At 41.0% G+C, this 21,198-nt stretch overlaps 1 pseudogene; it reads right to left on the bottom strand.

Annotated features, from left to right (window-relative positions):
* Positions 1–13,078: 13,078 nt before the first annotated feature.
* On the bottom strand, positions 13,079–18,176 carry LOC127677766 (disks large homolog 5-like; annotated as a pseudogene).
* Between the last annotated feature and the right edge of the window lie 3,022 nt (positions 18,177–21,198).

The following is a 21,198-nucleotide window of genomic DNA, read 5'->3' as shown; positions in this document are numbered from 1 at the left end:
AACTGTAAACATTCCAAAAGGGACTTCACTATTTTTTCTTGGAGAATAATTAATGTGCTTAGTTATATCATGTTAGGTAAAATTACAATACCTTTGTCTTTTTGTTTGTTTTAGGACAGGTTCTCATAGATACCCAGTTTGTTTTATATCAGAAAGGATCAGTATCTATGTAGCTCAGGATAGCTTTGAACTTCTGAACTGCTTAGTGAACATCCCAACTTTAAGCACTACATCTGTGTACCATCATGTCCAACTTATGTGGGGCTGGGACTCAAAGCAGGGCTTCATACCTGCCAGGAAAGCACCTCCCAGTTATTCTACATTCCAAGCACTTTTATTGTTTTTATTTGGAAATTAAGTGTAACATAGGAAGTGGTTGGGTGTCAAAGGGGAAAACATGTGATGGGTGGTCTCCATTACCCACTTAATGGGATCTAGAATGACCTGAAAAATATATTTCTGATTGTGTTTGTGAGAATGTTTCCAGAGATTAGCTGAACGTCCATCCTCAGATTGGGTGGCCCCATCTAGGCAGTCCATATGTAGAGAGGGTCAAGGAAAGCCCAATGTGTGCCTGCCAACCTTCAATTCTTCCTGAGTGCATCTGTCATTACTTTTGCCATGCTTCACCAATATTATACTCGAGGTTCTTTCAGTCCAAACTTTTAACATTTTTGAACCTCTTATGATCTATGGGACCTCTGAGTTGGATTAAGAATATTTTCTGTTATGCTATGGATAGGTATGGCCATAATAGACTCATCCATTTGATCAAGCTTATGTTAGCCAGGGAGTGGAATGTGTGGTTTAAATAAGCTTGACCAAGGCAATACCACTGTTAAAAGTTGTGGCCTCCTTGGAGTAGGTGTGTGACAGTGAGATTGGTCTTTGAGACCCTCCATGTAGCTATAAACTATACAGTCTTTTGTTTGCATGCAGAAGAAGACACAGCTCCTTCTTACAGCTTCTCCAGTGTCATACCATCTTGGACTCTGCTCTATTCTCAATGATGATAATGGACTAATGGACTGAACCTTGGAACCTGTCACCCAGCCCCAATTAAATGTTGCCTCTTATAACAAAGTTGCTTTGGTCATTGTGTTTTTCACAGTAAAGGAAAACCTAACTAAGACACTGGGCTTTTAGTTTATCCATATGAACAGAAGAAGGGCTCTGTCAAGACCTGTAATTAATTGTGTTGGGGTTTTGATAGGAATGTATTGTATCTGTAAGTTGCTTTCCCACAGATGTCCATTTTCTCTATGGTAATCCTTGTTAACTCTGAATATTGGAGCTCTTTCCTTCTCATGATAATTTTTTCCAGAATTTTCTTTGTTTGGTTTTCTTTGTTTCTACTTGATGGATTTCAGCCCTGAGTTTGATGGTTTCCTGTCTTCTACTGCTCCTGGGTGAATTAACTTTTTTGTTCCAGGCCATTCAGGTGTGTCCTTAAGGTGCTAATGTATGCTCTTTCCAGTTTCTTTTGGAGGCACTCCGGGCTATGAGTTTTCCTCTTAGCACTGCTTTCATTGTGTCCCATAATTTGTGTATGTTGTGCCTCTATTTTCTTTAAATTCTAAACAGTCTTTGATTTCTTTATTTCTTCCTTGACCAAGGTGTCATTGATTATTGTTCAGCTTCCCTGTGTATGTGGGCTTTCTGTTGTTTTTGTTGCTATTGAGGACAACTCTTACTCCATAGTGATCTGATAGGAGGTATGGGACTATTTTGATCTTCTTATATCTGTTGAAGTATGTCTTGTGATCAATTATATGGTCGATTTTGGAGAAAGTACCATCAGGTGCTGAGAAAAATATATATTCTTTTGCGTTAGGATAAAATGTTCTCTCTCTATATATCTGTTAAATCCAATTGGTCCAAAACTTTAATTTGTTTCACTGTGTCCCTGTTTAGTTTCTGCTTTCCTGATCAGTTCATTGAGGAGAGTGGGGTGTTGAAGTCACCCACAACTATTGTGTCAGGTGCAATGTGTGATTTGAGCTTTAGTAAAGATTCTTTGATGAATGAGGATGCACTTGCATTTGGAGCATAGATTTGAAAATCTTTTCTTATAGGTCTTTCATTGCTTGAATAAACTTATACCAAGATACAGTTTATTAATTCTGGGTACTGTATGTTGTGGTTTTCCTAATTTTTTTCAGCTTCTTTATCCTTTCAATAAAAACAGCTACTGACGTTTTTAAGTTCATTATGAATCAAGAGACTTTCCCTGTAGGTGTTTATCAGGTATAGTTCTTTTGTACATCTTTAGGGATCACTTAAGTATACTATCATATCATGTGTAAATAGCAATACTTTGACATTTCCCCTTACCTTTTGTATGCCCTTGATGTCATTTTGTTGTCTGATTGCTCTAGGTAGAAATTCATGGGATATATTAAATAGATAGGAGCTGCAGTCTCCATTCTAATAGAGTTCTACATTTTAGGAATAGGAGAATACATGACAGCATGGAGAGAGAGTATGTCAGTGATTACACCCTAAAGTGTGTATCCATGGGAGAAGCCACATTATTCATACAAAAAACCATTGTCCTGTATACCCTAGTGGGCTTTGAAATCAGTCTGTATCCAGGCTTCCTGGGGATTACCAAGATCCCTCTGTGGTTGTGAGGTCTATGTCTACAGGATAGGACAGAAAACCTGAATAAGTAAAATGGTCTCAAGAGTGAGGAGTTACAAATGAATTTTTATTCATCAGAAATACATTTCAAAAACAGGCGTTTAAAGATAATTACTATAAACAGTGAAAAGCATAAGGAAAAAAAGCAATAACAATAATATATAATATCCAATAACATAACAAGTAACAAAACAGCAAAAAACCAAACAGCAACCAAAACTCTAACAGTAAATTATATGAACCAGAGTTCTCTCACTACACTTTCAGCAACAGGGACATACAGTCTGTTTCTTCTCTTGGACATGTGGTGGCAGGGCAGTCACCTCAGTTCTCCCCCAAGGGGTGTTGTTTGTACAGGAAAGGGAATTAATTCCTGAATTGATTGGCTCACTGGCTAGGTAGTTAGTGCCTATTCAACCTGAGGAAGTGAATTATGTGGTAGAAGACTCATCCAAGGAATTTTGTGGCTGTTGATGATGGAGCTCATCAGGGGCTTCCTGAAGTGGCAACTCATTCTGCAGGAGGCCCTGTTCCTGGGCTGTGGAAATTTCAGCTCTTGCTACACTCTCTGCATCCTAGAAGAGGAAGGCAGTTATTAAGACAGAGGCTTGGTGGGAACCTAAATGTCAGCTGTCAGGCTGCTGCCTCTCAACATCTCAACAGGAATGTTATCATATATCTTTTAACTGACACCATTGCTGTTATAACTGCAGACACAGCAAAATATCCAGCAACATTAACCTACTACATGGGCTGACAAGCTGCTACTCATTTTTATCAGGGCACACCAAGAAATGGGCAATTGGAAGAGACCTCACTGGGTTACAGGAGGAAAGAAAAATGCCACATGCCACACAGATCAAAGACAAGGAGAATAACATATTTCTTATTAGTGTTTGAATTTTAAATCCTGCAAGTTGCTAACCACTTGGGAAGTCATATGACCCTTGCATGCCCTCTGTCATAGGACCCAGAACTTACCCAAAGCTCTGCAAAGCAGCCCACCTATCATGAGCAGGTGTATGAATGCTGTATGATATTGATCTATCTCCCTTACTGGTCTTCAGAATAAAGAGGAGTAGAAAGGTTTACTTGCCATATTTCAGCTTATCTCAAGAGGTTCACAAGCACAATGTGAAAAGACCTAGAAATGACCAAGTACATTCCATGAGGTGGGTGGCTCCTTGGGACTGTGCATTAGAATGGTGCTGTGTGAAAGCAAAGATGGATGAAGTGGGAAAATGTTATCAGTCAGTATAAGCCAGGCTGAGCTGCTTGTACCTACCTGATGTTGTTGGCCCTGGAGGATGCTGGTCTTGTCCTGTTCATCTTTAACATTCAGGTTCAAGTCAATCAGGTATTGCTGAATGATGGTTCAATCAGTATGTACTTCCTTGTTCTCTTGCTTCAGTGTGACCAATCTCTTATTCATAATGCACCAAGTTGCATTCCCACCAGCAGTGGAGGAGTGTTCCTCTTTCTCCATATCCTCACCAACACCTACTGTCTCCTGCGTTTTTAACCTTAGCCATTCTGACCGGTGTAAGATGAAATCTCAGGGTTGCTTTGATTTGCATTTCTCTAATGACTAATGATGTTGAACATTTTTTCAGGTGCTTCTCAGCCATTCGAAATTCTTTAGGTAAAAATTCTTTGTTTAGCTCTGTACCCCATTTTTTAATAGGGTTATTTGGCTCTCTGGAGTTATAAAATCAACTCAAGCAAATCAGTAGCCCTCCTATGCGCAAAAAATAAGCAGCCTGAGAAAGAAATTAGGGAAAGACATCATTCACAATAACCATAAACAATAAAATTTCTTGGTGTGACTAACCAAACAAGTGAAAGATCTGTATGAGAAGAACTTCAGGTCTCTGAAGAAGGAAATTAAAGAAGACCTCAGAAAATGGAAAAATCTTCCATGCTCGTGCATTGGCAGGATTAATATAGTAAAAATGGCCATCATACCAAAAGCAATCTACAGATTCAGTGCAATTCCCATGAAAATCCCAACTCAGTTTTTCATAGAGTTAGAAAGAGCAATTCTCCCGTTTATCTGGAATAACAAAAAACCCAGAATAGCTAAAACTATTCTCAACAGTAAAAGAACTTCCCGGGGAATCAGTATCCCAGACCTCAAGCAGTACTACAGAGCAATAGTGTGAAAAACTGCATGGTACTGGTACAGTGACAGGCAGGTAGATCAATGGAATAGGAGTGAAGACCCAGAAATGAACCTACACACCTATGGTCACTTGATCTTTGATAAGGAGCTGAAACCATCCAGGGGAAAAAAGATAGCCTTTTCAACAAATGGTGCTGGCTCAACTGGAGGTCAGCTTGCAGAAGAATATGAATTGATCCATTCTTATCTCCTTGTCCTCAGTTTAACTCCAAATGGATCAAGGACCTCCACATAAAACCAGACACACTGAAACTAATAGAAAAGAAACTGGGGAAGACCCTTGAGGACATGGGCACGGGGGAAATGTTCTTTTTTTTCTTCTTTTTTTTTTTTGGATTTGGTTTTTTGAGACAGGGTTTCTCTGTATAGCCATGGCTGTCCTGGAGCTCACTCGGTAGACCAGGCTGGCCTCGACCAGGATGGATCAAGGACCTCCACATAAAACCAGACACACTGAAACTAATAGAAAAGAAACTGGGGAAGACCCTTGAGGACATGGGCACGGGGGAAATGTTCTTTTTTTTCTTCTTTTTTTTGGATTTGGTTTTTTGAGACAGGGTTTCTCTGTATAGCCATGGCTGTCCTGGAGCTCACTCGGTAGACCAGGCTGGCCTCGACCTCAGAAATCTGCCTGCCTCTGCCTCCCAGAGTGCTGGGATTACAGGCATGTGCCACCACCTCCCAGCCTGAGGAAATGTTATTGAATAGAACACCAATAGCGTATGCTCTAAGATCAAGAATCGACAAATGGGATCTCATAAAATTACAAAGTTTTTGTAAGGCAAAGGACACTGTCAAGTGGACAAAACGGCAACCAACAAATTGGGAAATGATCTTCACCTACCCTACATCCGACAGATGGTGGAATCTTGAATGCAACAGCATTCCAAATAGGCTAGAAGAAATTCAAAAGTGGGTGTGGTCATCCCCCAAAATGCCTGCCTGTGAACAGATGTGGACTGGACAACCCTCTAAATATTAGTAGCTCCCAAGCTTCCAGATATACATACCTATTTAATGCTTTGAAATACTCATTAAACAAATATTATCAGGTTAGAACTAGTAAAGAGTCTGTCTGTCTAGATTTCTCATGTTGGTAATTTTCTTCAAATCTGTGGCTCATGTCTTCCTCCTGTCTTCTCCCTCTGTGCACTGGCCTGAAAGGCTTTACTAGCCCCCATAGCTTCAATCACCTAAACAGGCCAGGCTTTTCTCCTATGTTTGAGACATGGTATTGTCTATTAGATGTAGAATTACCTCAAACATCTCAGGTTCAGCACTTCACTCTATCATTATTCTTAGTTCCTGTTCAGGTGTTGATCATTTGCAGATTAAATTCAGATACTCACAGAAATTAGAGGCCATTACAGGAAAGCCATCTTTGTTTAAGTAACACCTAAAACATACTTGAAGGAAATGTGTAGACTTGCAGAAAGACCTCAATGGGTTGACCATTCTAAAACAGCAGGACTTGGTGCAAATGCTTAAAGATGTGTGGGAAGAAGGAGAACTGCATACAAGCGTGATGACTTGAACCTCAGATCCCAGAATCCACAAAGGCTTGAGTGTGCTTGTGGGCATTTGCAGCCCCAGTGCTCCTACAGAAAGGAAGCTGGCAGAGACAGGAGAGTCCCTGAAAACTTATGGATCAGCCAGCCTGGCACACAGAGCAGCAGGTGACAAGAGAGCCTGTCTCAAAGAAAGTAGAAGATGAGACAGAGGTTGTGTCCCATTGTTATGTCTTCTTTCTACCACATATGTGTAATGGCACATGTGTGCCTACACTCACATTCACAAATAAAGAATAAAACAAGAAAACAAAAAACTAAGCTATAAGGAGATAATACCAGCTGTGGCCATATGACCATTTACAGAAATGAGGAGTATAAATGTCATGAGTGATTTTGTCCCATTTTGTTAAGGATACATTTGTACATGTATACATAGGATAGATGTCTATGTGCGCCTATGTGTGTCTTCTTGTATATAACATCCATGTTTTCCTTCCTTTCCTTTTATTATATAACATAGCATAGCATTGAGTTGATATGAGTACTTAAGTTTTTAATGTATATTAGCATATTTAAACTGTAAACATTCCAAAAGGGACTTCACTATTTTTTCTTGGAGAATAAGTAATGTGTTTACGTTGTATGGGGATAGTTATATCATGTTAGGTAAAATTACAATACCTTTGTCTTGTTGTTTGTTTTAGGACAGGTTCTCATAGATACCCAGTTTGTTTTATATCAGAAAGAATCAGTATCTATGTAGCTCAGGATAGCTTTGAACTTCTGAACTGCTTAGAGAACATCCCAACTTTAAGCACTACATCTGTGTACCATCATGTCCAACTTATATGGGGCTGGGACTCAAAGCAGGGCTTCATACCTGCCAGGAAAGCACCTCCCAGTTATGCTACATTCCAAGCACTTTTATTGTTTTTATTTGGAAATTAAGTGTAACATAGGAAGTGGTTGGGTGTCAAAGGGGAAAGCATGTGATGGGTGGTCTCCATTACCAACTTAATGGGATCTAGAATGACCTGAAAAATATATTTCTGATTGTATTTGTGAGAATGTTTCCAGAGATTAGCTGAACGTCCATCCTCAGATTGGGTGGCACCATCTAATAGGCAGCCCATATGTAGAGAGGGTCAAGGAAAGCCCAATGTGTGCCTGCCAACCTTCAATTCTTCCTGAGTGCATCTATCATTACTTTTGCCATGCTCCCCCAATATTATACTCAAGGTTCTTCAGCCTTCCAACATGATCTCAATATAAAGTTTCAGAGACTCTTGTGGGGAGTGGGGTGAGAGAGGGAGGAGAGCCTTGTGTCCTGTGTCTTCAGTGCTGAGACATCCAACTCTGTGGACTGAGTAGCCACTGAGTTCTTGTCTCTAAAGTAGTGGTTCTCATAGGGTCCCCAATGGAAAGGACCCAAGGAGCTGAAGGGGTTTGCAGTTCCATAGGAGGAACATCAGTATGAATGAACCAGTACTCCTGCCCCCCCCCCCCGAGTTCCCAGGGTCTAAAGCAACAACCCAAGAGTACACATGGCTCCAACAGCATATGTAGCAGAGGATGGCCTTGTTGGACAGCAGTAGGACAGAATATCGGATTCCAATGAGTAAAGGTGCTACTCATTGGAATAGTAGTATTTCCATTTTTACTCATGAAAACCTACTTAAGGAAAGCCAGCTGTGCTCCCATGCTAAGTAGCATGAATTCAACCAGGAAAAGTGGCAAGCATACAGCCAACCAGGACATTCTGTGTACAGAAGTGATTGGTTGATTCCTGAGCTGTGATTGCGTGAGTCCTGGAGCTCTGTGGAAGCTGCCCGGGCATGACTTATGCCCAGCCTCCTGAGACCCTGCCAAGATCACAACTTCTGGCAGGGAGAGCCGCTTGATCCCAGGACTTCATAGCGTGGTAATCTCCATGGAGAAGGAGGCAACAGCAGGCCTCTTTGGAGGAAGACACAGGTCTGGTCCTCTTTAACCTCCCCTGTCTTCAGTCCCATTGCCCTAGGGACCTGCCTAGTGCCAGAATGTCAGGAAGGCACCATCAGCCACTGCTCCCAGACCCTAGTGTAGCTCCCTGCTGCTTCCAGGTTCCTTGCTGTCCCTTCTAGTCTCTGCACATCAAGGAGGCAGAGGATTCTTGGTGCAACCTTTTGATGTTGGTGACTGCTAACGTCACCCTGGAGAACCAAATCGCATAAAGTAAGTTAAGATTTTACAGTTTTGTGTTTGCCCTGTATTCATAGCTGCTCTCAGCAGCAGGTTGGACTAGTCTGAGCAGTTAATGATTCAAACTCTTGACCAAGTAATTTATGTGTAATAAAATATTTCCATGAGGGGGGTGTAGAGAAGGGGAGGGGGTGAGGGGAAAAATGGAGCAATTGGTATTCTACTACAATCTTAACTCCACTTGAACCAGCACTATTTCATGGAAATGCTGTCTTTATTCCAATGGATGGTTTTAGCTTCTTTGTCAAAGATCAAGTGACCATAGGTGTGTGGATTCAATTCCGGGTCATCAATTCTATTCCATTGAACTACTGGCCTGTGCCTGTTCCAATGCCATGCAGTTTTTGTCAATATTGCTCTATAGCATAGTTTGAGGCCAGGGATAGTGATTCCACCAGAAGTTCTTTTATTGTTGAGAATAGTTTTCATTATCTTGTGTGTGTGTGTGTGTGTGTGTGTGTGTGTGTGTGTGTGTGTGTGCGTGTGCGTGTGCGTGTGCATGTGTGTGTGTGTGTGTGTGTTTGTTATTCCAAATGAATCTGAGAAATTCTCTTTCTAACTCTGAAAAATTGACTTGGAATTTTGATGGGGTTTGCATTAAACCTGTAGATTGCAAGATTGTGAGATGTCATTTTACTCTGTCAATCATGCTGATCCTCAAGCTTGGACATTTTTCCATCTTTTAGTTCTTTGATTTCTTTCTTCAGGGATTTGAAGTTCTTGGCAAACAGATTTTCCACTTGATTCATTAGAGGTTTAGAGTCATAACAACAATTATTTGTGACTATTGTGAAAGGTATAATTTTCCTAATATCATACTCAGCCAATTTATACTTTGAGTAGAGGAATGGCTGATGATTTGGAAGAATTTTGCATCCAGCCACTTCGCTTAAGTTGCAGGATCTCTCTGGTAGAAATTTTGGGGTCCCTTTAGTATACTATCATATCAACTGCAAAGAGTGATATTTTGACTTCTTCCTTTCCAATTTGTATCCTTTTGTCCTCCTTGTGTTGTCTTATTGCTCTAGCTAGAACTTCAAGTACTATTTTGAATAGGTAGGGCCTTGCCTTGTCCCTGATTTTAATGGGATTGCTTTGAGCTTTTACCCATTTAGTTTGATGTTGGCTATTGGTTTGCTTTATATTGTTTTTCTTATATTTAGGTATGAAGCTTGGATTCCTGATCTCTCCAATACTTGTAACATGAATGGGTGTTGTCTTTTGTCCAGTGCTTTTTCAGTAGTTAATGAGATAATCATGTAGTTATTATCTTTAAGTTTGTTTATAGAATGGATTACATTGATGGATTCCCATACATTGAACCATCCCTGCATTCCTGGATGAAGCCTACTTAATCAAGGTGAGTGATTGTTTTGATGTGGTCCTAGATTCAGTTTGTGAGAATTTTATTGAGTATTTTTGCATTGATATTCATAACTGAAATTGGTCTGAAGTTTTCTTTCTTTTTTGGCTCTGTTTATGGTTTTGGACTCAGTATAAATGTGTCTTCATAGACTGAATTCGGTGATGTTCTTTTGTTTCCTTTTGTTTCTTTTTTTTGAAAGCATTTGATAAGTATTGGTAGTAGATCTTCTTTGAAGTTCTGATAGAATTCTGCACTGAAATCATCTGTCCCTGGATATTTTTGCTTGCAGGACTTCTAATGACTGCTTCTATTTCTTTGGTGGGGGATATGGTGCTATATAGATGGTTTATACTGATTTAATTTTAGTAAGTGGTATCTGTGGAGAAAAATGATCTATTTCATCCAGATTTTCCACTTTTGTTGAATGCATTCCTTTTTAGTAGAATTTGAATCTGTGTAGAATTTTTTTATATTTCCTCAGTTTCTGTTGTTATTTCTTCCATTTCATCTTATTTTGTTAATTTGGATAGTGTTTCTATGCCCTCTAGTTAGTCTGGATAAGTATTTATCTATCTTGTTGATTTTCTCAAAGAACCAGCTCCTGGTTTTGTTGATTCTTCGTATAATTCTGTTTCTTTCTACTTGGTTGATTTGCATCCTGAATTTCATTATTTCCTGCCATCTACTCCTCTTGAGTGTGTTTCCTTCTTTTTGTTCTAGAGCTTTCAGATGATCCGTTAAGCTGCTAGAGTAAGATCTCTCCAATTTCTTTATGGAGGAACTCAGGGCTATGAATTTTCCTCTTTGTATTTCTTAAAGTCCTTAAAGTTCCTATTCATCTGACTACTAAGTTATAAAAATTCATGTTGGAGTGGGCTTCAGGAACAGCTTAGCTGCTAAGACCACAGGTTGTTTCTAGTAGAGGACATGAGTTTAGTTCCCAGAACCAGTTTCAGGGAATATGGTGCCTCTTCTGCTCTTTGTGTGCACTAGGCCCCCTATGCAGTGTACATACATACATACATACATACATACATACATACATACATACAGGTAAACACTCATACACATAAAAAGTAAAAATAGAAATACAACTTGGTGCTGGCCATCGTGGCACATGCCTATGATTCCAGCACTTGTGAGGCAGAGGCAATGGATCTCAGTGTTTCAGGCCATCCAGGGCTACAGTGTATTGAGACCCTGCCTCCAAAACTAAACAAGTTGGGAATAAAAGGCAATGGGGGGGGGGACAAAAGATGTCCACTGATATTGAGCCTTTTGCTAATTCAAGTGTGATTTTGCCATTTACTCCTCTTGGATGTATTTGCTTCTTTTTGTTCTAGAGCTTTCAGATGTACTGTCAACCTTCTAGTGTATGCTCTCTTCAGTTTCTTTATGGATGCACTCAGAGCTTTGAGTGTTCATCTTAGCACTGCATTCATTGTGTCCCATATGTTTGGGGATGTTGTGTCTTCATCTTCATTAAATTCTAAAATGTTTTCTTATTTCTTCCTTGACCAAGTTATCATTGAGTAGGGTATAGTTCAGCTTCCATGTGTATGTGGGATTTCTGTTGTTTTTGTTGCCATTGAAGACCAACCTTAGACTGTGGTGATCTAATAGGATACATGGAATTATTTCAATTTTCTTGTATCAGGTGTAGCTTGTTTTGTGATTGAGAGGATGGTCAACTTTGGAGCAGGTACCATGAGGTGCTGAGAAGATATATTCTTCTGGTTTATGATAAAATATTCTTTTGATATCTGTTATAACATGGTCAATAACTGCTGTTAGTTTCATTCTGTATCTGTTTAATTTGGGTTTCCATGATCTGTCCAATGATGAGTATGTGGTGTTGAAGTCTCCCACCATTATTGTGTGAGATGCAATGCATGATTTGAGCTTTAGTAATGTTTATTTTATGAATGTGGGTGCCTATTCATTTGTAACATAGATGTTCACCCAGGAAAACTTAGAGTTGCAGTTTGAGAAGCTGTGTTTTTGTCTTGCTTTAATCTGGTACTTTCTCAGTATGACATTTTTTAAATGGTGGTATATATATCTTGTGATATTAGATGCCTGTGATGAATGAGGGTGTACTTGTATTTGGAACATAGATTTGAAAATCTTGTCTTATAAGTCTTTCATTGCTTGCATAAACTTATACCAAGATACAGTTTATTAATTCTGGGTACTGTATCTTGTGGCTTTCCTAATTTTTTTCAGCTACTTTATCCTTTCAATAAAAACAGCTACTGACCTTTTGAGTTCATTATGAATTAAGAGACTTTCATTGTACGTGTTTATCAGGTATAGTTCTTTTGTACATCTTTAGGAATCACTTAAGTATACTATCATATCATGTGTAAATAGCAATACTTTGACATTTTCCCTTACGGTTTGTATGCCCTTGATGTCATTTTGTTGTCTGACTGCTCTAGGTAGAAATTCATGGGCTATATTAAATAGATAGGAGCTGCAGTCTCCATTCTAATAGAGTTCTATCTTTTAGGAGTAGGAAAATACATGACACCATGGAGAGATTATGTCTGTGATTACATCCTAAAGTGTGTATCCATGGGAGAAGCCACATTATTCATACAAAAGACCATTGTCCTGTATACCCTAGTGGGCTTTGAAATCAGTCTGTAGCCAGGCTTCCTGGGGCTTGCAGAGATCCATCTGTGGTTGTGAGTTCTATGTCTACAGGATAGGACAGAAAACCTGAATAAGTAATATGGTCTCAAAAGTGAGGAGTTACAAATGAATTTTTATTCATCAGAAATACATTTCAAAAACAGGCGTTTAAAGATAATTACTATAAATAGTGAAAAGCATAAGGAAAAAAAGCAATAACAATAATATATAATATCCAATAACATAACAAGTAACAAAACAGCAAAAAACCAAACAGCAACCAAAACTCTAACAGTAAATTATATGAATCAGAGTTCTCTCACTATACTTTCAGCAACAGGGACATACAGTCTGTTTCTTCTCTTGGACATGTGGTGGCAGGGCAGTCACCTCAGTTCTCTCCCAAGGGGTGTTATTTGTACAGGAAAGGGAATAAATTCCTGAATTGATTGGCTCACTGGCTAGGTAGTTAGTGCCTATTCAACCTGAGGAATTGAATTATGTGGTAGAAGACTCATCCAAGGAATTTTGTGGCTGTTGATGATGGAGCTCATCAGGGGCTTCCTGAAGTGGCAACTCATTCTGCAGGAAGCCCTCTTCCTGGGCTGTGGAAATTTCAGCTCTTGCTACACTCTCTGCATCCTAGAAGAGGAAGGCAGTTATTAAGACAGAGGCTTGTTGGGAACCTAAATGTCAGCTGTCAGGCTGCTGCCTCCCACCCTCTCAACAGGAATGTTATCATTGATCTTTTAATTGGCACCATTGCTGTTATAACTGCAGACACAGCAAAATATCCAGCAACATTAACCTATTACATGGGTTGACAAGCTGCTACTCATTTTTATCAGGGCACACCAAGAAATGGGCAATTGGAAGAGACCTCACTGGTTTACAGGAGGAAAGGAAAATGCCACATGCCACACAGATCAAACACAAGGAGAATAACATATTTCTTATTAGTGTTTGAATTTTAACCCTGCAAGTTGCTTCCCACTTGGGAAGTCACATGACCCTTGCGTGACCTCTGTCACAGGACCTAGAACTGACCCAAAGTTCTGCAAAGCAGCCCACCTATCATGAGCAGGTGTAGGAATGCTGCATGATATTGATCTATCACCCTTACTGGTCTTCAGATTAAAGAGGAGTAGAAAGGTATACTTGCCATATTTCAGCTTATCTCAAGAGGTTCACAACCCAGAATGTGCATAGCCCTAGCAATGACCAACTACATTCCATGAGGTGGGTGGCTGCTTGGGACTGTGCATTAGAATGGTGCTGTGTGAAAGCAAAGATGGATGCAGTGGGAAAATGTTATCAGTCAGTATAAGCCAGGCTGAGCTGCTTGTACCTACCTGATGTTGTTGGCCCTGGAGGATGTTGGTCTTGTCCTGTTCATCTTTAACATTCAGGTTCAAGTCAATCAGGTATTGCTGAATGATGGTCCAATCAGCATGTGCTTCCTTGTTCTCCTGCTTCAGTGCGACCAATCTCTTATTCATAATGTTCTTCTGCATCAGGAGCCGGCTGTGCAGGTTGCTAGAGTCACAATCTTCATGGTAAGATCCTGCAGGCTCCTCCTCCCATTCCTACATCATGGTCCCATTAACCCTACCAGGACCTAGGTTCCCAGGAATACCTAATGCAATACATCTCAATACATTCTTGAAAGGTACACAAACAGCAAATAGCAACTTGAGGGAAGAAATAAATGATTGCTGCAGCCCAAACACCAATAATGTTGCATGTCTCTCCAAAGAACAAGGGATCTTAAACTATCTATGAGAGCCCAATGCATTTCAGCAACATCAAATAGTAGGTTGCAGATACCCTCAATGCAGTCAGTAGAATCAAGAGGAGGGCATTGTATCCTTTTGTTAGATCACATTTAGCTCTGTAAAACCATCCTTGAGCCCCACAGACCTAGAACTGCACCATAACCCTCTCATGATCTGAATCACTCTTCTAATGAGAGGCTCCTGATGATGCCTGGACAATGTTAGGATGAGTAACAGTCTCTTACAGACTTTGAAACTGACAGGAGAAGTCCCAAGGCACAGTGATGGCTAAAAGTCAGAAGGGATAGAATCAGACCTGCAGACTCTGCAGTCCAGGAACAAAGGAAGTCAGAAATGGTCATTGCACACCTGGTGATCTCCATGAACAATACTTACCGATAGAAGTTAATCTCCTTCTTGAGATCCTGGAAGGTCTATTTGGCCTCAATGTTCTCCGTCTCTAAGGTGTGTAGACATGTCATAATCTCCCTCTCCTTTAACTTCAATTTTTCATATAACGGATTTGGTGTGTAGTATGGCCTGTCCCCAGGAAGATAGAACTCCATGAACATGTGCTTTTTTTAAAACACCTTTTCAGAAACCAAGACACATGCACATCTAAGTATTATATATATATATAATACTTATATATATTTGTCTTTTTGAGGCAAGTTTTCTCTGTGTAGCCCTGGCTGTCCTGCAACTCACTCTGTAGACAAGGCTGGCCTCAAACTCAGAAATCTATCTGCCACTGCCTCCCAAATGCTGGGAATACAGGTGTGTGCTACCATGGCCTGGCTGAAAATGTGTTTCTTTTTTTTTTATTCGATATATTTTTTATTTACATTTCAAATGTTTTCCCCTTGTCTGGCTTACCACTCTCCAAAATTCCCATAAGCCCTCTTCCCTCCCCCTACTCCCTCATCTACCCCTTCCCAATTCCCTCTTTTGGTATTGCCCCATTCTGCTACTGCTTTCCATAACCAGGGTCCACTCCTCCTTTCTAAGAACACATGAACACAGACTGGGTCTTGTACTCCCAGCACAGGAAAGTCAATTCCTGGATTCTACATGCTGGGATCTTTTTCATCTTTGGAAACATTTTATCTTTTCCCAAGGACAGCATAAGCTATGTATCCAGATGGAGGGTGCCCTGGCTCCCTCATTAGCTCTGGAGGGGCAGTCTAGCCCCTTGTGCCCTCAAGAGCTTAGGCCACAGGTCGTTGCCAACTAGACACATGTGATTATATTTTCCCCGTTTTGACAACAGGGATTATTATTCCTGGATTCAGAGGCAGAAATTGCACATAATTCTTGAGATGAGACCAGACATAACCAATGCTTTATAATCTGCCCAAGAGGTGCAACTGTTTACATGAATGTCCCCATGAAGGGAAGGAACAGTGCTCTTTAAAGTGGGGGCTCCCAGACATCAGGACTCACATCACCTTGAAACTGCATGTAAATCCACAGTCCAATACACAGACCACGAGATTCCAAAGTGTGGAGGTAAATATAAACATATGAAACAGAAGCACTTGTATGCACACATGGAAGCACACAGACTCAGACTGGCACACACAAATTAGGAGAAAAGGACACAGAGCAAGAGAATGAGAAATAAAGACAGAGACAGAACCAGAGAGAATACAATGAGAATCAGCAGAAGTGTATGCAACACTACTGTCTCAGAGTACCCTGGATGTCACAGATCCCTGAATTTAAAAGAGTAGAGAGAAATATAAACATGCAAAAAATTAATTCACAAGAGACACCACAATCATGTGCATGCACACATGCATGCACACAGAAACAGATATACACACATGTGTACACACATGTAAGAGAAAAAAGAGACAGTAACAGAAAGAGAGAGAGAGAGTGAATCAGAGACAGAAGCAGAGAGAACACAATGAGATGCATGCAACATTACTGTCTCAGGGTATAAGTCACACAGAGAAAGAGGAACAGGCAGAGCCTCAGGCGTCTAGTCAAGCACTGAGATGAACAATGTGGGACCAGCCCCCTCCATCTGCATCTAGTAGTCTACAGCACTCAGTCACCTGCCAGTCCAGTACAAACACTCACCACAAACCTCAGCTCCTATAACCTCACAAAAGCACCTCCTTTCAAGGGCTTTCCAAAAGCACTCTGGGAACTCACTGTCCATTGCCTCTATCCCTGAATTCTTCACTCAGACTGCAAGTCCCACTTTTGACCTGGAGGAAGCAGAAGAGTCCATTTCCCATCTTACTCCTGACCAAGCTTCAGGTTCTGTCTCTCCTCTAAGAAATATTTAGGGACATGAGGTTTGACCCAGGGATATCATGAAGATACACCTTCCTATGATCCACCACCTTAAAAAGACAAGTGTGGCATTGACTCCAGATGAACACCACAGCATTTGGAGCAATGCATACCTCTTGTTCATGGCTCCCTCTGTGACATAGATCAAGCGATCTCTCAGCTCATTTTTCTCTCTTGTGTAACAAGCTGCAGCTCTCTGGTCAGCCTCTCCTCTTCCTCCTTGGCCTGCTTCTTGCTTAGGACAGTTACAGGGGATGATGTCTGCCTGCCAGCCCCTGTAGGTTAAAGAACACAAGTGAACTTACACTTTTGGAATGCATAGAGTATAGACAGTCTACTCTGAGGCCTATAAAGTAGACCACAGGCCTAGAACCCAGTGACACCACACAGAGTTTCGTCCAGGCTTTAGATGCATCCTCAGTGGATCTCAGTTCTCCCATCACTCTATAGAGACTAGGAGATGTAAGCAGCCATGTGTGTCCTCTGTCTCCCTATGTATTCTTATGATGACCACAGAGATGGCTTCTCCTGGCTTATTACCAAATGCACAGAGTGAAACTTACCTTCAGAGTCCTCAGTCCTGTGGTTTCACAAGTCACACTATAAATTCACTATTCACAAGTACTTGAGTGTTGTATGATGTTCAGATCTCCTATCCTGTTACTCTAGGCCCAGGAAATGGCCTTAAAACATCCTGCAGGGGGAGAACACACTGATTTATTTCCCCTATTGAAACAACAAGCACTCCAGAAGTGGCCACAGGATGGAATCTCTGCTGGGTTTATCAACTCTGATTGGTATTTGGATACAGTACAATTATTCCTGCCACCCACAACCACTGGGAAAGCTAAGGTGGGAACTTTGAGGGAGAGGAAGTCAGAGTAGTTCTGAGAACAAGAGGTTATCAGCAGGGGCACAAATCTCTCCCTGGTACTATTGTCAGAGAAGCTGAAGCAAGAAGCATGGTAGTGAAGGCATTAATGCCTTTCCCTAAATTGGTGTAGGTTAGATCCTCTGTGACTCCAGATGCTCTCATTCTGTCCCCAAGTAAGAACCACAATACTCAGTGAAAGTGAAGAATTGGAATTTGCTAGAAAGGCCAGCTCAGGCCACCCTGCCAGGAAGCTCAATATCCACTTCCCAGTACTTACTCCACATTCTCCAAGACCACCTCCTTTGCCCTTCATTACTCTCAGATGAAAGGCCAGATCCCTTCCTCCTCTCTCTAGTCTCTCTCTCATCCACATTGGTTCTCTGAAATAGTTTTCTGAGTCGGGCAAACATGTCTATCAGTGTATCCTCTAGACACTGACGTAGAAACCTCAATGCTCTGCTGTTGCTACAACACTGGTGGCATCACAGCTCATGCCAAGAACTCTCCGGAAGAATATAGAATGTTCAAGAAGGGACTGCTGATGTCATGGGTTACATACAGCCTTTGGCTTGCTACTAATTTTCCCCCTGTACTTTACATGAAGCTTAAGTGCTCTTTCCTGAAGACTCTCCTGGGGCATGGCCACTGAGCCCATCTTCCTTCCAAGGCCATGGTTTACTCTAGGCTGAATTGCCATCACCTCAGTAATCCCTGTGTTTCTCACTGAGGGTTTCCTTTTCAAACCCTTCTCAGAAATGTCTCATCCTTTCTCAAATTTTCCTCAATCAGCAATATGAACCTTTAAAATGTACTGAGAAATAACTCCAGTTCTAAAGTGCAGTCAAAAGTTCTCCTGTCTTTGGTACAGGTGCATGAAATTACATCCAGGCAGAGCCTGCAGGGCAGGGTAATATGTGGATATGTGTGTGTTAGGGGCTACACTCATGATATCCTGTGCTTAGCTTTTTTAAAGCTGCCCCAAGATGTCTTAACAGAGAGAGAGAGAGACAGGAGAGAGAGAGAGAGAGAGAGAGAGAGAGAGAGAGAGAGAGAGAGAGAGAGAGAGAGAGAGAGAGAGTTGCAGTCCTCATGGTTCTGGCAAGAGTCTGGAGATCAGTTGACAGAGGGAACTAAAATATTGGAGCCACCAATGTAAAGGCCCTCAGGCAGAGTCTCATCTTTGAACCAGTGTCACCAAAGGAGGATTGCTTATAGCCCTCTATAATCTATAAAATGAGATTATGTCAGAACAAAATAAAATAGTCAAAATTGGTAAGGGTGTATGAAAATATAATAGACGTAGGTTAGTGCAAAGAGCAAGGGCCTAACATCTTGTGCTTGGGTTCATGATCGGCCCCACAAGCCAGAGAAACACCTTTCTCAAATAAATAGGGATGGATTAATGAATGTAGACCATAATACTGATTGAACAGGACCACATATCAGATTTTGGGAGCTGAGCCATGGCTACAAACATCTATATTCATCAACTTCTAAAGCAAAAAACAAAAACAAACAAACAGAAAACCCAAAATACATGTAGCTTTTATGAAGTTATAGGAAGTGTCCAGTGCTCATTTCTGATCAGGTCATTTTAGATATAAGAGTGTATATTGACCATTAATTTGATGGGTCCTCTGTAAATTTTGTTGAACATGATAAGTATAACAAATGTCATAAAGAACATAAGAGTACGTGTCAACATGACCTTCCTCTGAGACAAGTTACCTTTCTGTGTCAGTGATTTTTCAGGCACATTATAGCAGTAATCGAACTAGGGAGCTGACATAGAACAAAATGTCTGTAGCTACACTGGTGGGTACACACCTCAGCATTAGAAAGCCCAGGTCTCTGTCAGTGACTAGTCCTGTCCTACCATTCCTAGGAGCCCCACTTGTAAGCCTAACAACAGTAAAGTGGAAGCAGGATTATCTGAGGTGAAGGTTAGCCTGGGAGGCCAGGTAGAGGATGAAATGGAATTTTTAAGACTTGGTTTCAGAGAAAACACTGAAACACACCCTCCATCCAAGGCCTCACCTACCATCTTTGTCTATTTTAATGAACTTACCATTTTCTCTCTACAAGTGTTTCTAGTTGGGAAGATGGAGAAGGGGAAATGTTCTTTCTTTTCTAAGGATTTTGTTCTCTCTTTCCCTGGGTTCACATTAAGAAATGAAGAAGGTTTATGGGACATATGGGGAGGGGGGATCTGGGAAAGAGAAAATCATTTGGAATGTAAACAAAGAATATAGAAAATAAAAATATTTAAAAAAATAAATAATGAGAGTGGGTATCACCATCTGGACAACTGAGTATTATCCACTGCTGCTAGCATGATACTGTGCCAGTTACAATCTCTAGCTTTCCTGAGTGCCACTGCCACATCACCACATATCAAGTGCTGAGGCCAAAACCCAGTGAATTTTTCAAGGGACTTGACAGACACCATCAGAGATACTACCCTTCCTTGCCCTGAGAGTAAATCAAACAGACACAATGTGAACTTAGTGGGATATTTAACCATACATGTTTCTCCCACCCCCACATTTCTGCATTCAATCCAGGGCAGAGTTCATGCACCTCTCTCCTAGCTTTATCTTGATATACTTCCCTAGTGCCCACATATTTTATAGATTTGGGTGTAGTCAAGCAATTGCTGCCCTCAGTAAGATGTGAAGAGTATCAATGTCAAGTGGCCACACTGTATTAGCTTCTACATGTACATTGTTGAAAATGGAGCATAAGTGAGGAGTAGGACACCAGCACTGGTTCCTGGCCTTTGTGTGCCTAGACTGGTTCACAGGGAAGTTGGAAGGACACTTTGGGATCCCCTGCAGGGACAGAGTGAGGTGCAATTGTCAATGAGAAGGCTGAGCAACACTGCTCAGGCCCCTCCTTTCAGGTAACAAACACTTTTTCTGTTCTACTTCTAAGGAGCTCCTTTTGAGGCCACAGAACTTGTCTAAACTGTAAGGTCATGCAGAAATTTTTCATAATGATACATTTTTTTCTGATAATTTTTTGTGCCAGAGAATAACTGTAGCAAAATTGTCACTTGCTAGCCATCTATTTCATACTGTTGTTGTAACATACCTACATGACCTTCATGTAAAACAAAAGAAAAAAAATCTTGATTCAGACCACGGTCATGCTGTCCATGTACCATGTCATGTACTGCATGTTTTGAGGATTTTAATCAGGAAATTTCACATTTATATCCTTCACCTAGTACCCATCAAAGTCAAGGTCAATATGCACTATTATGTCTAAAATGGCTTGAGTCAGGGCCCTTTGCTTGTATGATGGTGCTCCCCCACCCACGCACCTTCTCCTCCCCTACTGCTTCAGCACTCCACTCCACTGGGGCATCAATCTTCCATGTGACTAAGGGCCTCCCACCTGTTGAGACAAGGCCATTCCATGCTGCAATTTCTCCTGCTCAGGTTTGAGCTGTTGCCCTCATTGGTCCATCATGGGTTGTGTATTCATCAAACCATCCCTGTTTAACTTAATTCACTGTTCCTGTGGTTTGTTGGGTGACCCCTGGACACCAACCCTTCGCTTCAGCAGCCCCTAGGACAATGAGCCAAGATCAGGAATGGTGATATCTTGGCCTACAATATGAGACAAAAGGAATGGATAATCTATCCCTTGTGATAAGG

This window comes from Apodemus sylvaticus, chromosome 2 (assembly GCF_947179515.1).
Source record: "Apodemus sylvaticus chromosome 2, mApoSyl1.1, whole genome shotgun sequence".
NCBI classification, from domain to species: domain Eukaryota; kingdom Metazoa; phylum Chordata; class Mammalia; order Rodentia; family Muridae; genus Apodemus; species Apodemus sylvaticus.
The sequence above is the reverse complement of the archived record's forward strand: the minus strand, read 5'-3'. Positions and strand labels throughout refer to the sequence as shown.